The 18,006-nt window shown below is 40.7% G+C and overlaps 1 protein-coding gene across 1 annotated transcript in view; it reads left to right on the forward strand.

Moving 5' to 3' along the window:
- The window catches only part of znf827 (zinc finger protein 827), a 133,354-nt gene that overhangs the window by 25,432 nt on the left and 89,916 nt on the right, over positions 1 to 18,006 (forward strand). The gene's annotated exons all lie outside the window — the stretch shown is intronic.

Raw genomic sequence — 18,006 nt, forward strand, 5'->3', positions numbered from 1 at the left:
TCGCCATCATACGTGGACGGGTGAGTTTTAATAAGATGGTAAAAATGTAAACAATCCGACGCAAATGTGTCGCATGCTTCTGCGGTGGCTGGCGGCCGGCGGCGGGCGGTGCGCGAAGGCGCACCGCCCGCCGCAGGGCGGACAGGCTCTGGGCCGATCGACGCCGCTCGCGGCTTTAATTATTTAAGCAGAACAATGACCAGTGCAAAATTAAGTTGTATTTACCGTATTGGCGCCGGTAGGAGCTGCAGATCATAAAGCCAGCAAACAGTGGGAACACAGCAACTCGTTCAAAGGTAAGCTGTGCTCAGCCGGGTTAGCACATGCTAACCGTTAGCGCTAACAACCACTCGCGCATGTAATGTACTTTTAACTAGCTGCTATGTGTTTCAAACGTTTAGAACACACTCTCATTGACATCGGGATACTGTGGAAAGTTATGTTCGGTCGACTTGCAGCCGCGATCCAAGCGAGCCGACGATCTCTTTGTTATGTCTGTAACTCGTTCAAAGGTAAGCTGTGCTCAGACGGGTTAGCACATGCTAACCGTTAGCGCTAACAACCACTCACGCATGTAATGTACTTTTAACTTGCTGCTATGTGTTTCAAACGTTTAGAACACACTCTCATTGACATCGGGATACTGTGGAAAGTTATGTTCGGTCGACTTACAGCCGCGATCCAAGCGAGCCGACGACTCTTTGTTATCACTAACAGTTGTTCTCCGTGGTTGCGCCTCCAGGCAGGAAAGCGGTGGAAAATTAATCTGTTTCTATGTTTTTCCCATGGCGATCATGTGTTGCGCTGTTACAGCCAACAATACAGCAACGGTTTACCATGGTTGAAATCAAGTTAAGGTGAAATTAATCAAATTAAAACACGGCTGAGAGAGGGAGTACAGTACGCGGTAGTAATAGGCAGTAGAGGCGGCGGAGGCAGTCAACATGACAGCCGCGGAAAGTAATAAGTCATAACGCCCAAGCCCTATTATTAATATATTCTTCTTACATGTTTTAAATACTTAACAGTTAATTACCTGTGACAAAGTGAGCACCGCAGACTCTGGCGTATTCCAGCTTAACACCGTCCAGATCGGACCTGGATATCCGTGTCAGCCATAGGTGACGGCGTTGTTCAGACAGCTGTTTTTTTTTTCCACACTGATTCACTATTACGGCTGGTAGGCGATAGAAAGCGTTGATCTCCACCTCCATGGGCCGTGCAACCAACCATTAAACACGTTTTCCCCATTGTTCACTTCCAATACTGCCTAAGGCGTCATACAATGCAGGTCAACGGTGCGAAACGACTGCCACCCAATATGGCGGACGCGCTGAGTAGTCACGTGAGCGTGACGTCAGCTGAAAACACCCTATTCCGGCCAATCATCACCTTAACTCTCACCCTCATTCGGGTGATCAAAACATTGTTCCTTTGAGCCAAGCCAATAACGACCCTAACGACTCCTCGTTACAGAGGAGTGGACCAGTTTCGGTCGAATCTGAAGGCTTAATGGCTTTAACGACCGACCATTACTAAGGGGTGGTCCTGTTTCGATTGAATTTGCATGTTATTTAAGCCATTACAGGGCCCTTGTTTGCCAATGGTATAAAGCTTGGTACTCTGCATTACTCCAGACTTTTTGAATTTAGAAAGCTTCCTGGAGAGGAACCGAAACGTCTTCAACTACGGAAAACAAGCCCAGTTGCTTTGTTTTGTTTTTTTTTACCTTTTTTTGGAAAGACCATGACCTGGATGACTGAGAATCTTCACCAGCATAAGCTAACAGTACGACAGGGAAGCTTGAGAGCAACTTAAAAAGGCAATTAAAGCTCCTGAATCTGTATCAGGACAACACAAGCTAACGCTAGCTGTTTGTAGCTTGAGGGGCAGCGCAATGACGAAGTTCTGCTGTCGGCTTGGTTCCTGCTGGCCTTTTTGGTCGCTGTGCGTTCAGAGATGGAGATTCAACACAGCCGCTAAATACTGGGCTGCAGTGGGTGAACAGCTCATTGCAGGGTTTATTAAGCATTAATTAGGTTTTAGTTGAGTTTAAACTTTTGATGTCAGTCCTTGAATTTTGGATATGAAATATTACACGTAACAGTGACCAAAGAGAAACCCTAAATGTGCAAGAAATGTGGATTTTTGCTGGTTTGTTGCTATTCTTTTCTCTTTATTTCTTAAAAAAAAAAAGTATTTTATTTATTTACTTTACTGCTCATCTCTTAAGGTTAAATGATATCTGGGTAAAACTTGTCAGTTGCATCATCTCCAACAGCTCTGCATGTTAGGAAGGGTTTAGGATTTCACTGAAGTCAATTTGGAGAAAGAAAGATGGCCCCCCTGAGGGCCACGTCTTTGTTTTGGTGATTCTGATTTCCGCTGTTGGTCATCTGGCTCCTTCAGTCTGAAAGGGCTGAGGTTGGTGCAGTGCTACCAATTTACAACCACGATACAATTTATGTGACCACGTAACACATTTCTGCCTTGTTGTCATAGACCACAGGTCCAATAACCTGGACTTAAAGATCAGAATGTTTACCACTGAACTCAGTTTGTCTGCCAATTAAAAACTGCTACTGTTTCTGAAGATTGAAAGGTTGCCATCAGTGCTTCAGTCTCGTTAGTGACAATCATCAAACCACAAGCCATGAGCTTCTGAGATATTATCCATGAATATGTCTTTGATATTTTAATACAGTTCTTTTTGTTTTAATAAGAAATGCACATGGAAAGTGAGAGACCAATGGTTAGTGTCTCTGTTAACAATCACCGTCGTGCTCATGACACCAACTTTTAATCTGTCGGCATTAGATGTTTTGAAGCTCAAGGTTGAAGTCCCAATGTAATCTAATGAGCTGATGTCATATACAGCAAGTCGTCTGGTCAACTGATGCACATTTTGGAAATTTAGTGATGCTTCTAAAATAAATGTGCTCGTGCTCTCTGCTCCACCCTGCACTGTTACATTTATTTTAAAAAACATGATTGTTTGCAATAAATCCCGTAGATTATTCCATAAAGGGTAACTCACCCCTAAATCAACTTTTGTTTTTGCTAATAAACTGTTAACATTTTTGTTTCATAGTATTCCTGGTGATTATTTTGACAATTTACTGCACATTTGTTTAAATCCTGCTGTTTTTTTTTTTTTTGTTCAAAGCCATCAGTGTGGCGCCCTCCTAAGGTTAAACGGAGCTATGGCATTGCATTTCAAATCAATATTGCTATTGGTCCAAAAGTTTTTGTGGTGTCATTTGGAGAAACTGACGTGTCAGCAGCTCCGTCTTTATGTCTCCGTAGTGAGTTGGAGTTTGAATAGTGAGCTTTGCAGTCTTTCTATCGATGTTTCAGGCTAGCCATTTACTAGCTAACCCCACATATTTCCTGCTTCATCGGGCGCCGCCTCCTCTCGGCACATTTTTCAAGTATGAGGTTGTGCGGAGTAAGGCTCTGGTACTTCGCAGCGCTGTCTGGTATCTAGTTAAAACTATTTAAACCACAGAAATGGCATGACAGGAAGATTAATGCAGGGCTTAGCGAAATGGCTTAAATATAAAATCGGAGATTTATTGGACCAAATCCAATTAATACGTTTTTGTTCTTCGCTTCGTTTCATAAAAACTAATTACAGAAAATATTTTTAATATTTTTATTTTAATAATCTGGTCTGGGATTTGCAACTAAATACTGTATAAAAAAACTGCTAAAACAAGATGGCAGGCCCTGCCACTGTAAACGATGAAAATACAACACAAAATGTTTAGTGCTAATGGCGTTAGACAATGAGCTGGTTTTGTGTCTAACAGCAGGTTTCACTTCACTTGTATAACTTCATACTAACTTAAAAAAATAAGTAAAAGGATAAATTAAAAGTGCTGCTTAGTACTTTGACAATATAATTATAAACATTCAACATTGCATGCTGTTACCAAAACAATTTGCCCTTTTGTTACCGATGTAGTTCAAAGTTTCATAGAAGCCTAAGAAGCGCATTGGCAAAAAAATTAAACAGATTTTCCACAAATTAAATCTTCATAAATTGTAAAATGTATTTATCGCTCAACCCTACATTTACGTTATTTTTAAGCGAGACCTTTTAAAACCCCACTGGGCAGCAGCCTGTGTCTTATCTCACCAACAGAAACATTGCTAGGGTTGAAAAGCCACACTGTTTTCTAAAATTATAACTGTGTCCTTATATTTCTGTATCGGTTTTTTATTTTTATTTTTCTCAGGATCACAGCTCTGGTTCTTTATGGTGCTGAGGGAATCACATCAATAATCTCAGTTCACTTCTTTAAAAAAACGCAGAATGATCAATCAATCAATCAGTTTATTTATGTAGCACTTTTCAACAATCCGTATGGTGCACAAAGTGCTTTAAAAGCTAAATTACAAGCAAAAAGATGCTAAGAAAAAAGAGTAAAATATAAAAATGTATAGGAAAATAACAGGATAAAAAGAGAAAAACAAAAAAATAATACATACCAGTACAATTTCAAAACAGTTTTAAGAGCTACACGGAAACATGAAACCCCAAAATAAACAAAAGAAAACGTCATCCACAGTTGAACAGCTGGGAGTGAAAGGCCTGTCTGCACAGACTATAACACTTAGATTTGTTTATGGGAAACTTTGTGATGGTGCATCTGCAGTAACGGTTTTCAGATTTGAAACTTGCTTAGTGTGAAACATGATCTAAAGCAAGCATTGGCAAAAAAAACAGCCAAAGTATCAGAAGCAGCCGTATGGCAGTCAGCGTCCCCTTAAAGACCGCACTTTAAAATAGGTCAGTGAAGTTTCAGAATGAATCAAAGCTGGTAAACAGATCTTGTTTTTTAACTCGAAGGAGATTAACAGGTCAGTGGTTAGTAGATCAAAAGTCAGGATTGAAAATAAGAGAGAAAATATTTTTGATAAATAAGAGTATGACTGAGTTTTAAGCATGGAAACAACCAGAACTCTGCACTGAAGATGGGCTGCATGCTGACATACAGGGAAAAATCAGAGTTTTTTTTATTTTCCCATCATTTGATTTTTGATTTCCTTTAATAGATTCTGTTGCTTTTTCTTTTTTTCACTTTTAGGTTTTAGACCCATATAGGTCTGCATGTTGTTTTAAAAATGCTTCTAATATAATGTCATGTTGTCTTTGACAGGATTTAAAGGTAACGGACAGGTTAAATTTAATGATACACTTTGCATTCATGTAGTTAACGCTGTGCAGATTCAGTAGATATATCACCTCTCTCCCTAAAGCAGGCCGATCGATTTTCATGACACATCTGATGTTATGAGAAGCTAAAAAAAGGAACGGAAAAATAAACCGTGGAGGGGGGGGGGGTAAAGTGCACTTCATCTGCATTGAGGAATTTCACAGGTCTCGGGCTCTCGGTTGTCTCATTCTTTTCCAAGAACACTTCCCCTTCCTGTTTCACCTCTGGCACATGGCCCAAAGAACCCACAAACCACCGAGGCCAAGGCCAAAAATACACTCACGGTAATTCGTACTGCATTTCAGTACGACTCGAACCAGCGGTGTGTGTGTATATATATATATATATATATAGCCGTCATGCCTGACCCCTGGTCCTCTCCGAGAGGATCATCTCACCTCAGAGTCCAGCTGAAGGATGATCTTTGTGTCTTTGCTACAGGCAACACTTGGAAGGGATTACAAAGGTAGATTAGTAAGGAAAGGAGTTGTTTGAATCAAAGTTTTCTGTTACGTTACAGCGAAAGATGCTCTGATCAAAACACCGTGGCCGATTTTCAATCTGTTGTTTTTGTGAGGCTTTGAGCTGCCGACGCTGATTCAAGTTATTCTTTAAGAAATGCACTATAGGAAATTATAGTGTTAAAATGCGTTTTTCTATCCTGCCTGTCCCGGGAGGTCATTGATTATGTATATTAGAAGCAGAGGCGACGTCTTTCTGTGAGGGAGGAGTTGCAGTAAAACAGGGTTTGGCAAAACATTTTAAAAGGGAAAAGTCTTTTATTTTGCCTTTCTTTTTATTAGAAATGAATACTTTTTGTATGGTTATCCATCCATCTGTTGTCTAGGGGGGGGAAGCAACAGATCCAGGAGAGAAGCCCAGACGTCCCTCTCACCAGCAACATCCTCCAGTTCATGCTGGGTGTTCCCAAGGCGTTCCCAGGATATATTGTCCTTCCAGCGTTTTCTGGGTCTTCCTACTGGAACGTGAAAAAGAAAAACGAAGCGAGGGATCCTGGTCAGATAGCTAAATCACCTCAACTGACTCCTTTCGATGCGGCGAAGCAGTGGCTCTACTTTCCTCCCAGATAACAGAGCTCCCCCCGCCCCATCTCTAAGGCTGAGATACCTCATGACCGTAGGTTAGGGTCGAAACGTAGACAGACCGGTAAAGAGTTTTGCTTTTTTGGCTGAGCTCTTTTTCTTTTTTTACCTCAACAGACTGGAGCAACACTCTGATTGTTCTATCCTACCATCACTGCTGGAAAAGACACCAAGATGATTAAACCGCCCTGCTTGAGGCAGAAAGGGGGTCAGGGTTGAGTGTAGTTTGTAGTGTAGGGTGGTTAGCATTGCTCAAACAGCAGTCTCAGTTCGTATTCAAATGAGAACACAGACGCAGGCGTGAAGTGACCGATCAGGCCATTTTTGTAGTATGTTGGGTGACGGTGCAATGAACTATGTGGGTTAATACACCCGACAACCGAACAATTTCACTTGTAGCTTTTGCATCCTTCAGCTTAGAGTACAAAATCACTCGGTGAGATGAAAATGGTGGATTCGCTGGAAGCCCATGACCTTGTTTAGCAGTTCCACAGCAAATACTGCAACGTAATTGTTCAAAAAACATCCGAGAAAACTGAATAACTTGAATAGTATAACATGACCTAAAAAAGAATATGAAGATATCTATGCAGCTCCTGGATAGACTACATTCAACTTTTCTGCACTCCTAGAGACTCCAAGTGCACAAAAATTGTATTTAAGGACTAAAAAAATAAAATAGATTTTTTATGATGCCCCCCTTTAAATGTCACAACTGTAAACTTGCTTTCCCTGCGGGTTTTTACTAAGTAACCCAAAGAATCACTGGCTAAGAACAAAAACAAATGATTCCAACTTCGTTATTTACTTTTACACTGCAAAAACTAAACTAATAATAAGTCAAATTTTCTTGAAATTAGTGTATCTGTCCTTGATTTGAGCAGGTAAATAAGACGGTTTGCCAATGGAATGAGATTTTTTGCACTTAAAATAGGAACAACTCATCTTTACCTTCTTATTTCAGGTGGAGTATGTCTAATTATCTTAGTTTAGGGGTGAAAATACTCACTCCATTGGCAGATAATGTTATTTAGCTGCTCAAATTAAGGATAAATGCACTAATTTCAAGAAAATCTGACTTATTTTATCTTAGTTTTTGCAGTGTAGGGTTGCAACAGATTAGGAGATGGCAAGACTTGCAGCAGATAACAGAGAGGCTGAATGAAGTAAAGAAAAGATGATTTGTTTTTTCCTGGTGAGCCTTCAACCTGTCTGTTCAGTATAGCCAGCCTGGCAACTTTGGACCATGTTTAGTGAGTATTAAGAACCTCTAGCGGCTATTATTCCTGTAACCACATTTCATTAGTACTCTTCTGAACTCACAGATGGCCAAGTCCTTCCACAGCAGTCTGTCAGAGAAGGAGATGTTCCCTCATCCACCTCCTGACTGGAATGCATGCATGAATCGCACACAACTCCGAACCGGACCTCTGGAGCCCACAGACACGTCCTTAAATGTTCCAACACGTCACCTTTTTAATGGCTTCTTGCACATCTGACATTTGAACATCTTGTCGATGGAGAAGATGCATAGTTTTGAGTCTTCAATCAGTAACGGCTTCCACACTGAAGAGTATGGCTTTCAGTGCAGCCTGGTAGCACATAATACGATGCGTTCACTGACTGGTAAAAGATCAGAGTTTCTGGTTCCCAATCAGAGCCAATCAAACTGAAAATGGTCTCGTTGTGATAACCAGAGGATTATTTTCCAGCTGAATGTTTAATTAGTTGTGAGGATTTAGTTTTTTCCTCCGGATTAAAAGCGTGTCAAAATAAAGAGATACTTTTATCGGTTCAGGTTACCAATATTGAGGATGCAAATATTGTTGTTCCAAGTCAGAGTAGAGGCAATAAAATGCCACCATTATAGGAAAAAAGTGCTGCTAACAGGAGTACAGTTTATCTCTTGGACACTCACTTTAAACTAATTGCTGAATTGCGCAATAATAATATTTACATAATTGGACTATTACTTTTATGAATTTTGATTAGTTTGCCCTGTGAAGTATCCTGATATCAGATTTGTTGTGAATAAAGTGTGTTTAGTTGAGTTTATAAGTGTTTTTCTTCCCAAATTAGCATGCTTTCAACCATACTATCAAAAGTTCATCAAACGTGAATCCCCACTGTGCTTCATAACAACTGCAGTGATCACTTGCATCACCCATTGCCTGGCTGTCACGTTTCATCAACTTCTAGAGACAATAACCAGGAAAATAAACTCTGGAGGAACTATGAAGGTTTCCTGCAAGACAGAAATGGCAATAAAACAAATGAAATCTGTTTTTATTGTCTGCTCTTTGACAGAATTGGAAAGGCAGGAAGGGACTTAGGTGGAGAAGTGGTTGAGAAGTGTGCGAAAAGGATCAAGTAGGTGACAGATTATGCAAAAAAGGGAAGGGGGGGGGCAAGCATTATCCAATGCGTCCCAATTAATGGAATTACTCTCCTCCTTGGGAAGGCTGTTAGTCATTTGTTGAGAAGTGAGTCTGCCGCTTGTGCATCTCTCCCACCATATTGTCCAGCGAGCGCTTATTAAGCCAGCCCTGACTGCTGGGCATGCTCATTAGCATAGCCCGTGGCCGTGGCAGGGCCCAGCAGGGCTCAGCTGGACACTTAATTACCACCAAAGCTTCTTCGCCACTACCTCCGTGCTCTGTGCTTTCCTTCCACCGTGCCCTCACCCCCTGCTCAGACCCCCTTAACCCACCCATAGAGGCACAAATGTTCCCACAGACAACTGTCACCCTCGTTGCCTTGGCAGGAGAGGGAGGCTAATCATTTTGGTCATGTAAATGCGATGGCTTTAGCCTGAGATTGTTGTGGCGGTCTCTTTTATGTTGCTTCACTCTGTAGGGATTTGCGGTCGCTTTGCGGTCAGCAGTCTTTGAGATTTTAGTGACTCGCTGACCTACTCTACCTCTTCTGTCTCTGGGTCTCTCCCTCATTCTTATATTAGCTCATGGGCATGACTCTCCTTTTGACATCGGCGCAGTATTGATGCATCCCCTCCCAACCTTAATCGGCTAATGGCCTCTTCTTCTTGCCTGCCCAGCCAAATCAACCCCTCCCTTATTCATCCCCTTATCTCTCCCTGCTTTCCTTCACCTTCTCATCTGCTCCCCCTCCCGCCTCCACCACCCTGTTCCAGCCTGGGGTCAGTGGCGCCACTTTTCATGCCTTTTCTAAGGAAGACTAGGTTAGTTATACGTCTATCTGCCATAACACGGTGACTAGTGACAGAAAATCGAATTTATCATTTTTAACAAGTTAAAACTTCCATAATGGAGTTTATGTGGATGCTTCATTGATGGGTTTTAAACAACAACCCTGCAGCCCCGCCACTGGGAGGACGGCAGCAGTGGACACTGCATAAATCTACTTCAGAGCGGTTCATCTGGCTTTTCCAGCCAAATCACCCTCTGTCTCTTCATTCACTCATTTAACTTTGAGTTTGTTTGTTCATGAATAGTTAATTTCCCCCAAAAGGAGCAACATGAATAACTTGGATTGTTGTTGAGGGTTATTACTATGTATTTATTTGATGATAAACTCAAAATACCCATTTTAATGGCTGCTGGTAGCAGGAGTTGCTACAACTGGACAACACAAGGGGACATTAACAACTGATACTACATACTAAGATATAAAATATTACTTTGAAGCAGTGGTTCCCAAACTTTTCTTGGTGGGCCCCCCTGTAATTTAATAGAACGTTGTCACACCCCCCTCAACCAATCTTTCCGACAGTTGAACAAAGGAAAGCCAACTGCAGTAAAACAATAAAATAAACTGCAATATTCTTTAAATCACAAAACTGCCACTTTAAAGTGTAAATGTTTTGCAGTTTAACTGTGTTTTACTGTGTAATTGAATTCAACATTGCCATCAACATACATTTCTTAAATAAAATTGGTAATCTTTCCAGTCCATTTTTTTATGCCATGCCCATCCACCCCCTTACAATTACACTAAGCACCCCCTCCATTTTGGGAACCACTGCCTTACAAGAACAATAGAGCTGAACGTCATCAGCATAGAAATGTTAAGACACACCAGGGGACTGTCTGATTATCTGGCCAAGAAGGAAAATGTATAACAACAACAGAATAAGTCCTAGGACAGCACCCTGTGGTACCCCACATGGCAGATATTTTGAGTCAGACATGAACTTGTTTCCAAAACCACTAAAAGATCTTCCATAGAGGCAGGATTTAAACCGCTCTACAGCCTTACCCGATAGACCGACTACACCGCAAAACCTGTTTATATATAGCACTTTTGAAGTAAAGTATGAGCGATACATTAATACATTAATACTTAGATACAGCAAAACATTCAAATAAAAAAAGTAAATATCAGCATTGCATGGTCACCCATTCCAGTACTTCTCTGTTCAAAGCCGGCATATTTAACCCACTTGGCCCACCTCTTAATGAATATGTTTTTTTTGGAGTCGTAAGGGAAAAGGTGATCCCTTCCATAAGGTAAATGTCATTTACAATACTTATCCACTCCTGTATTGTGGGTGGGTCGGGGGTGGACCAACGTCTTGGGAGTGCTTTTTTCTTTACCAGCGGTTATCAAAATACCAAATAGTTATTCATCAGCTTTCCTGACCTGTAAATCAAAATTTCCTAAAAATAATGTTGAAAACCGCATTGGTAGATTGGTATAAAATAGACCACTTAATACTAAAGGTTTTTTTTAAATACCTTTTCCAGTCCATTTCTACCAATTACTCTAAGCCCTCCCACTTTGGAAACCACGGCTTTGGAACACAAAGTTAGAAAATGATTTAAACTTTATGTTTATTTCACTCTGTTCAGGCTGATGACGTTAATTTAAGCTGAAATCATTCAGATCAGCAGTTTGTTCTCCACAAATAAAGACCTTTTAGCTTTGACTGCCATAAGTAGATGCTTTTAGTCAGTTGGGCTGGATGATTTTAGGACAGTAGATTGCAGCATCATGTTTGTTGCCGTTGCCTGGATCAGAGGAGCTACTGCAGCGAGACTCCGTCCGACAGGCTGAACATCTTATTGGCATGCAAAGTGTGTATTCATGGAATAACCAATTATTACATTGCAAATAATCATTATTAATGCGTAAAATGATATTGCAGTAATTCCTCATTACGCAGCCCCATAGAAGTCTGTATATTGATCAAAAACTCTGTATTCACCTATAAAATCATCAGTGTTGTAGGTTTGGGACATTCTGCTTCAACATGTTTGGTTTGTTTGTGTCCATCTGTTTTAAAGCTTAAGACGGCTTGTTGTGGTCACCGTTGAACCTATCCAGCATTTCATTTATGTAGACTCGGTCTGGACTTCTTAGGTTTCCCTCTTTGTCTATAAAGTAGTGGCGCTGTGCATTATTTGTGGCCCAGATAGAACATCCGTCTGTGCTGCACCAATGAATCACTCAGTGTGTGTGTGTGTGTGTGTGTGTGTGTGTGTGTGTGTGTGTGTGTGTGTGTGAGCGATAACAGATCCCGACTGCTGAGCACCCTGCAGCTGTTTGTCTCAACATGCAAGTCATCCCTGCCATTACACCGCTAAACGGTCCCCTTTCGGTGGCAGACGCTCGCCGCCTCAGCCCGTTCCTCCGCGTCTCCATCACTCGGGGCGGCGGCGGCAGCAGCTGGGGCGCGTAGCTACTGTCACCAAGCCAGCTCCGTTCCAGAGGCAAAGCGTTTGAACGCATCACAGAAACAATATGGTAGAGGGAGAGCACAAGCCTGGAGATAAAATGTTGCTCCAGAGCTTTCCCTGCAGCTGTGGGACGTAATGCCACCGCTGAACAAACGCGTCTGTCCGAGCTGCATCTGTGGACCACGTGCTTAAGTCGAGCAAATATGCAACGAAGATTTGATAAATGGAACTTACAAGGTATAAGGCTGCAATGTTTTTTTTTTTTAACACATCTCACGATCAGGACAACCTGAAAATGGTTACCGCTCACCACAACAATTCCTCACTAAGAAAAGTGATGCATGAAGTTTACGCTCAAAGTAAACTTATGAGCTCAGATGTGAGGAGTGAGCTTGCATCTGTGGGCAAAATTTCAAATTAGAGTCAGACCAATATGTTACTAGTCAGTAATTTGGTTCAATATTTATTTTACTCAGTTTTTTTTTTGTTTTTTTTTATATCTGTAGACCTTAACGGACCATCCGCAGGATACTAGTCACTTTGTGCATCTGGATTAACTGCATATCTTCAGATTCTTGAGCAATAAGTTGGAACAAAAGATGCACCGATCAAGTTTTTATTGACTGTCTTCTTTTTTTTATTATTATTATTTTTTTTATTGTTGTGGTCTAAGAATTAGAATTTCTTAATAATTTCTTGATTAAGAATTGTACAAATATTTACCATCAAAAAAATGCTGCAGCGTTCTTGATATCAGAAAACGAAGCAAATATGTCTTCTGCATTTATACTTCCAAGCATACGTTGGAAACCTGTGTCAGTTTAATACATTTAGAGCTAAATGTGTCTAAGAACGTGCTGGTGTTGAGTTTACTAACTGAATAAACGTGGGAGGTTTTAGTTTTGATTCGGTTCTCTCAGAAGCTGACCCACCAATTACGGGTCAGAGCCAACAAAGGTAAAAGTGGCGGATTTATCGTGGATCTGATGAGCTGAAGTCTTTAGAATAAGAAGCTCTGATGTTCATATCTGGACTAGGGGATCTCGCTTCTTCAGGCCGGGTGTGAGGTGGAGCAGATCTGTAAACATGCTTCATGAGAACCACCTGAAATGTCTCCACCACCAGATCTCCCATATATAATAACGGCTGTATGCTTTGGCTGTTTTTCGCTGGTTCACACTGCAAAAAGAGAACTAGAAATATGTAAAATTTTCTTGAAATTAATGTATTTTTCCTTGATTTGAGCAGGTAAATAAGATTATTTGCCAATGGAATTAGTATTTGTACCCCTAAAATAAGATAATTCGATATACTTCACTTGAAATAAGATAATGGAGATGAATTATTCTTATTTTAAGTTAAAAAAAAATCTTATTCCATCATTAAGAAATGTTTAAGAATCTTATTTACCTGCTCAAATCAAGGAAAAATACATTAATTTCAAGAAATTATTTCTTATTTTGAGTTCTATTTTTGCAGTGCAGCATTTCTGGAATCCAACAAATGGGTCGTTATTGGGAATCCAAACTGGAGACTGAAGAGGTAACCGGCCGTTTGAATCCGGTGTGCGCTAGATCAGAGACAATAAACGGGAAAATCCAGGGATTTGGATTCCTGTGCTCTGGAGGCAAAGGGAAATGAAGTTGGGACAAACAGTTGTGTTCAGTCCAACCGTACCAACTAGGTTTGTTTTTGGTAGAAAGCATATTTCTAAAGGACATTGTAGGTGCAGTAGAGTAATACAGAAAGCTTACTGTGTAATTGAATCAGTTGATTGAAGTGGCTTGTTTAAATTATTAGCGGCGTTGTGTCCGTTTGTTGGAAACCATTCCTTTTTTTTAAATAACAGGTGTCAAACAGGTGACCCTAATGTAAGCATAGAGGCGGGAAGCGTTGTTCTTTCTGGTTGTTTTGCATTCCTCTTTGAAAAACCCGAGTTAAATGGATCGTTCACTGCAAAAACGGAACTTAAAATAAGTAAAATGTTCTTAAAATGAGTGTATTTGTCCTTGATTTGAGTAGGTAAATAAGATTTGCCAATGGAATAAGATTTTTGCACTTAAAATGGGAACAACTCATCTCCATCATCTTATTTCAAGTGCAGGATGTCTAATTATCTTATTTTAGGGGTCAAAATACTCATTGCATTGGCAAAAAACCTTATTAACCTGCTCAAATCAAGGACAAATACACTAACTTTAAGAACATTTTACTTATTTTTAGATCCGTTTTTGCAGTGTTCCAACACGTCGTTCAGAACAGCAGTGATGGGAAAAGTTGATTGAAGAACGAGAAATGGATGAATGCTGTGCAGAAAATGCTTTACATTCAAAGAGCGACATTCATGTTGGTCAGAGATTAGCCAAAATGACAAAGACTCAGCCGTTGATCAGCTCAGAGAACGTCTGCAACTTCAACTTTCACCGTCAGGCTCAGGCATCAGGGTACACCATATATCATGGGTCTGTTTAAAGGCATAAAGTACTTTCAGGAGGTCATGCTACCTTATTCTGAGGAGAAAAGGCCATCAACCAGGCAGCGAGCAGCATCTCGGTTCCAGACCTGAACCCAGAAAACACGAGCGGTGACATCGGACCCGCTGCTTCTGAAGTAAACCCGGGAAACGCTGATGAATCGTGGAGGTTGCAGGTCTGATGGTCCTGGGCTAGAACACCGTGGCTGTACGACTAAATCATCCCTCAGTGATTCACAGGAAAGCTAAATCTTTAGGTGTTTTTTTTTCAGTTAAAGCAGGGTTTTTATTTTATTTTGTAACAGTAATGTTCCTTTTTCCTCCGTTTCTGTAAATTGATAAATGAGAATTTTTTTTTTGTTTCCTGTGCGACTTAATGCGGCATTTTCCCACGCATTTGTATTTATGGAAAGAAAAGCTGTTTTAAACTTGGCTCCCTTTTTAAAAATACATAATATTTCCAACCCAACTGTGAGTTTAATGTCTAATAAAATGGGAAAAGCAGAAAGACATGCCAGGAGCCCCGGTTCTTCTGCATCGGCGTTTGATGATGAAAAGACACTATTGATCCCTTCAGTTTCTTTATTTGGCGAAGTCACCCCTAACTAGGGCTGAACGATTTTGGAAAATAATCTAATTGCGATTTTTTTTTCTTTTCTTAATATTGCAATTTAGTGCGATATTTTTTTTTTTATTTTATTTTTTTTACAGTTTAATTTATCATGTCTTTTTAAACATATACAAACAACAAATCAATTTGTTTCCTTGCTGTGCAGATTAGTTGCTAAAAGACCCACAGCATCTAAACTCAGAGCAGAAATTATTGCCTTCTGCCTACAATATATTTCAACCAAAATTGCAATTTTGACTTTTCTCTGCGTTAACCACAAGCAACAAAAATGGCCTCTAAATAAAGAAGTTTGTAAACAAGGACTATTTGAAACAAGAACTTTTAATGTTTCTATTAATCAGAATATTATTCAAGGGAACAGCTTTTAATTGATTTGGACATCAATCCTTGTTGAACATAAAGTGCAACCAACAAGCAAGTCTATGTATTAAACTGATTGACCAGAACTTAATGCTATGTATGATTAGATTATCTGACTGCTGCAACTGTCTTCCCTTCCATGTGGAGGCAAACCTACTTTAAACATTTTACCAACACCTAATAGACGTGTCTAATTCACTGATTGTTACATAGCCAAAAATTGCAGACTCTGCGATTTGGAAATTGCGTTTTTTTAAATTGCGATTATATTGAAAATGCGATTAATTGTTCAGCCCTACCCCTAACATTATGATTTTAACTCATTTAATATGCATTTAAAAATAGTTATTTTGTGACACGGCACCTAAATGTGTAAGGAATGTAGGATTTTTATTTATTTTTCCTCATCAAAGCGAGCCAGAAGCACAAAGTTTTGTGACTCAGACTCAGTCCAGGTTGCATGTATGCTTATATTCCTTGCATGCGAATGGCTTTTAGCTGCAGCGTTGAGCTCAAGGCTCGGAGGAAGTCGCCTCAGAGGTTGGGCTGGAGACCTCGACCTTGGAAAATGTCAGTTTGCCCACGGGGGTGGCTTGCCTGCGACACACACAGAGCCACGGCAGAGAAGTTCATCTGCGCACTTTAGCACTCAGCCAGAAGTCTGGCGGTTTACCGCCACGCTCAGCTGTACCTAACCCCAGGATTTTAGAGTGAACTCGGCAAGGAAGAGAGTTCAGCCTTAAAGCTGAAACCTCAGGTCAGCAATCCAGCCATTTTTCCTCTAACCATATTACAGCCATTAGCGACTCTTACTGCTTTGCACATGTCACATGGAAATAGGTCAAGTCCTGGCCTCTATGACTCACTGCCTCTTTTCTCTTTATTCCTGCTAACCATATTCAGGTGATAAAATGGCTGCGAGGAGCCTGGGAAAGGATCGGGATCAGTGCATTTGGGTGTTCTCGTTCGGCTTTTCACCCACCGTACGTGGACGGTTAATGGGTAAAAGTCACGTAACGCAGCACGGGCTGCATCCTGCACCAGGTTAGGGACCAGAAGCGGGATCCCGCGTTGTCTCGTGTCAAACCCAACGTGTTGGAGGTGAGGAGAGAAAATGCGCCGCGTTAGATATCTGTAGCAGCAGGAGAGCTGCAGCCGTTGTGGGTTGTGGGTTTTTTTTCGGTCACCCTTGTTGGACCGGTGCTGGCCAGATGTCATGGCGGCTCTAAAAAAGGATCCCAACAGGTTGCCTGGAAACTCCTTGGCCTGTAAACAAAGAGCAAACCCACCAGGCCCTGTGTAAAGTTCAGCAGGGTGAACCCAGCGTTGGTGTGTAGATACATAAATGTTTGTGTTTCAGACGTTTTTAATGGGGATGGCGGGGGGATGGGGGGGTGCAGGGCTCAGTTTCCTCCCTTAAATCTCTGCTTGTTGCTCTCTGTTTAGCTGTTTTGGGAGGTTGTGTGCTGCAACCCAGAGAGAGAGAGAAAGCGCCGGTTTTGACTTCTTGCCTCACCCCGACGAGGTGCTTTTGACTTTATTCTTATGGAGGTTTGTTAATATGTATCAGGAATATTCACTTTTCTTTGTTCGCCCTTGTCTGGCAAGCTGTAATGTTTTGCTTATGAATATTGATACATGAAGTGTATATTAATGACCCTTGGTGACCTTAACCCTATCCTTATTGGCTCCCTGGTGGTATCTGCAGGCTCATGAATATTAATCTGGTTCTGTAACCTCCATTACCCTAATCTTCGCCGTCTCGCCTCCCAGAAGGACCGTTGTCATGGTAACCCCTTTACCAGTCTCTTCCCGACCAAGGGTGGGAAAAATGTGTTTTTTTTTTAAAAAAAAAGAAAAGGACAGAAAAAACTAAATTACACCCAAAAAAAAAAAAAAAAAAAAATCTCCAATGTGCTATCTGGAGCACTTTTATCACCCCGAGTATTTTTTTTTTTTTTAAGTAAGGTTTTTGCTGAGGGCTGCAGCTTTTTTTTAAAGCTGTGGACAACCTGCTTGTGTTTCTAAATGTCTAAATTGTGCTTTTGGTTTAAAAAAGAAAAAAACAAACAAATTCTATTAGCAGTACGGTTTGTGATCCATAAACCCAACGGTTTGGTGTCAGGATTCAGTGTGTCGGACCTGCGTAAAGTAGCGTCTGTTTGTGCATAGTCAAGTCACTATGCCTCGAGTCCAAGTCCAGGTTCGAGTCTCCAGTGTTCAAGTCCGAGTCAAGTCCAAGTCATTAAAAAAAAATCCGAGTCGAGTCCTTATTGATCAAGTCGAGTCCAAGTTCCGCACTAAAGTAAGCATAGCCTACATGTTTTTAAACTAAAAAAAAAAATTCACACTCCACCACATTGCACTAATAATTTAGATATTATAATCATACACCAAATAATATTCTAATGACATATTCAAATTATAGCCTAATGATATAAAAAAAAAAAGTTGAGTCTTTTTCTCAATTTCCGAGTCAGAATGATCTGAATGTAGGAGTCCAAGTTCGAGTCATCAGTGCCCAAGTCCAAGTCAAGTCACGAGTCTCTAAATTTAGCTA

The sequence above is a fragment of the Fundulus heteroclitus genome, chromosome 5 (genome assembly GCF_011125445.2).
Source record: "Fundulus heteroclitus isolate FHET01 chromosome 5, MU-UCD_Fhet_4.1, whole genome shotgun sequence".
NCBI lineage: Eukaryota > Metazoa > Chordata > Actinopteri > Cyprinodontiformes > Fundulidae > Fundulus > Fundulus heteroclitus.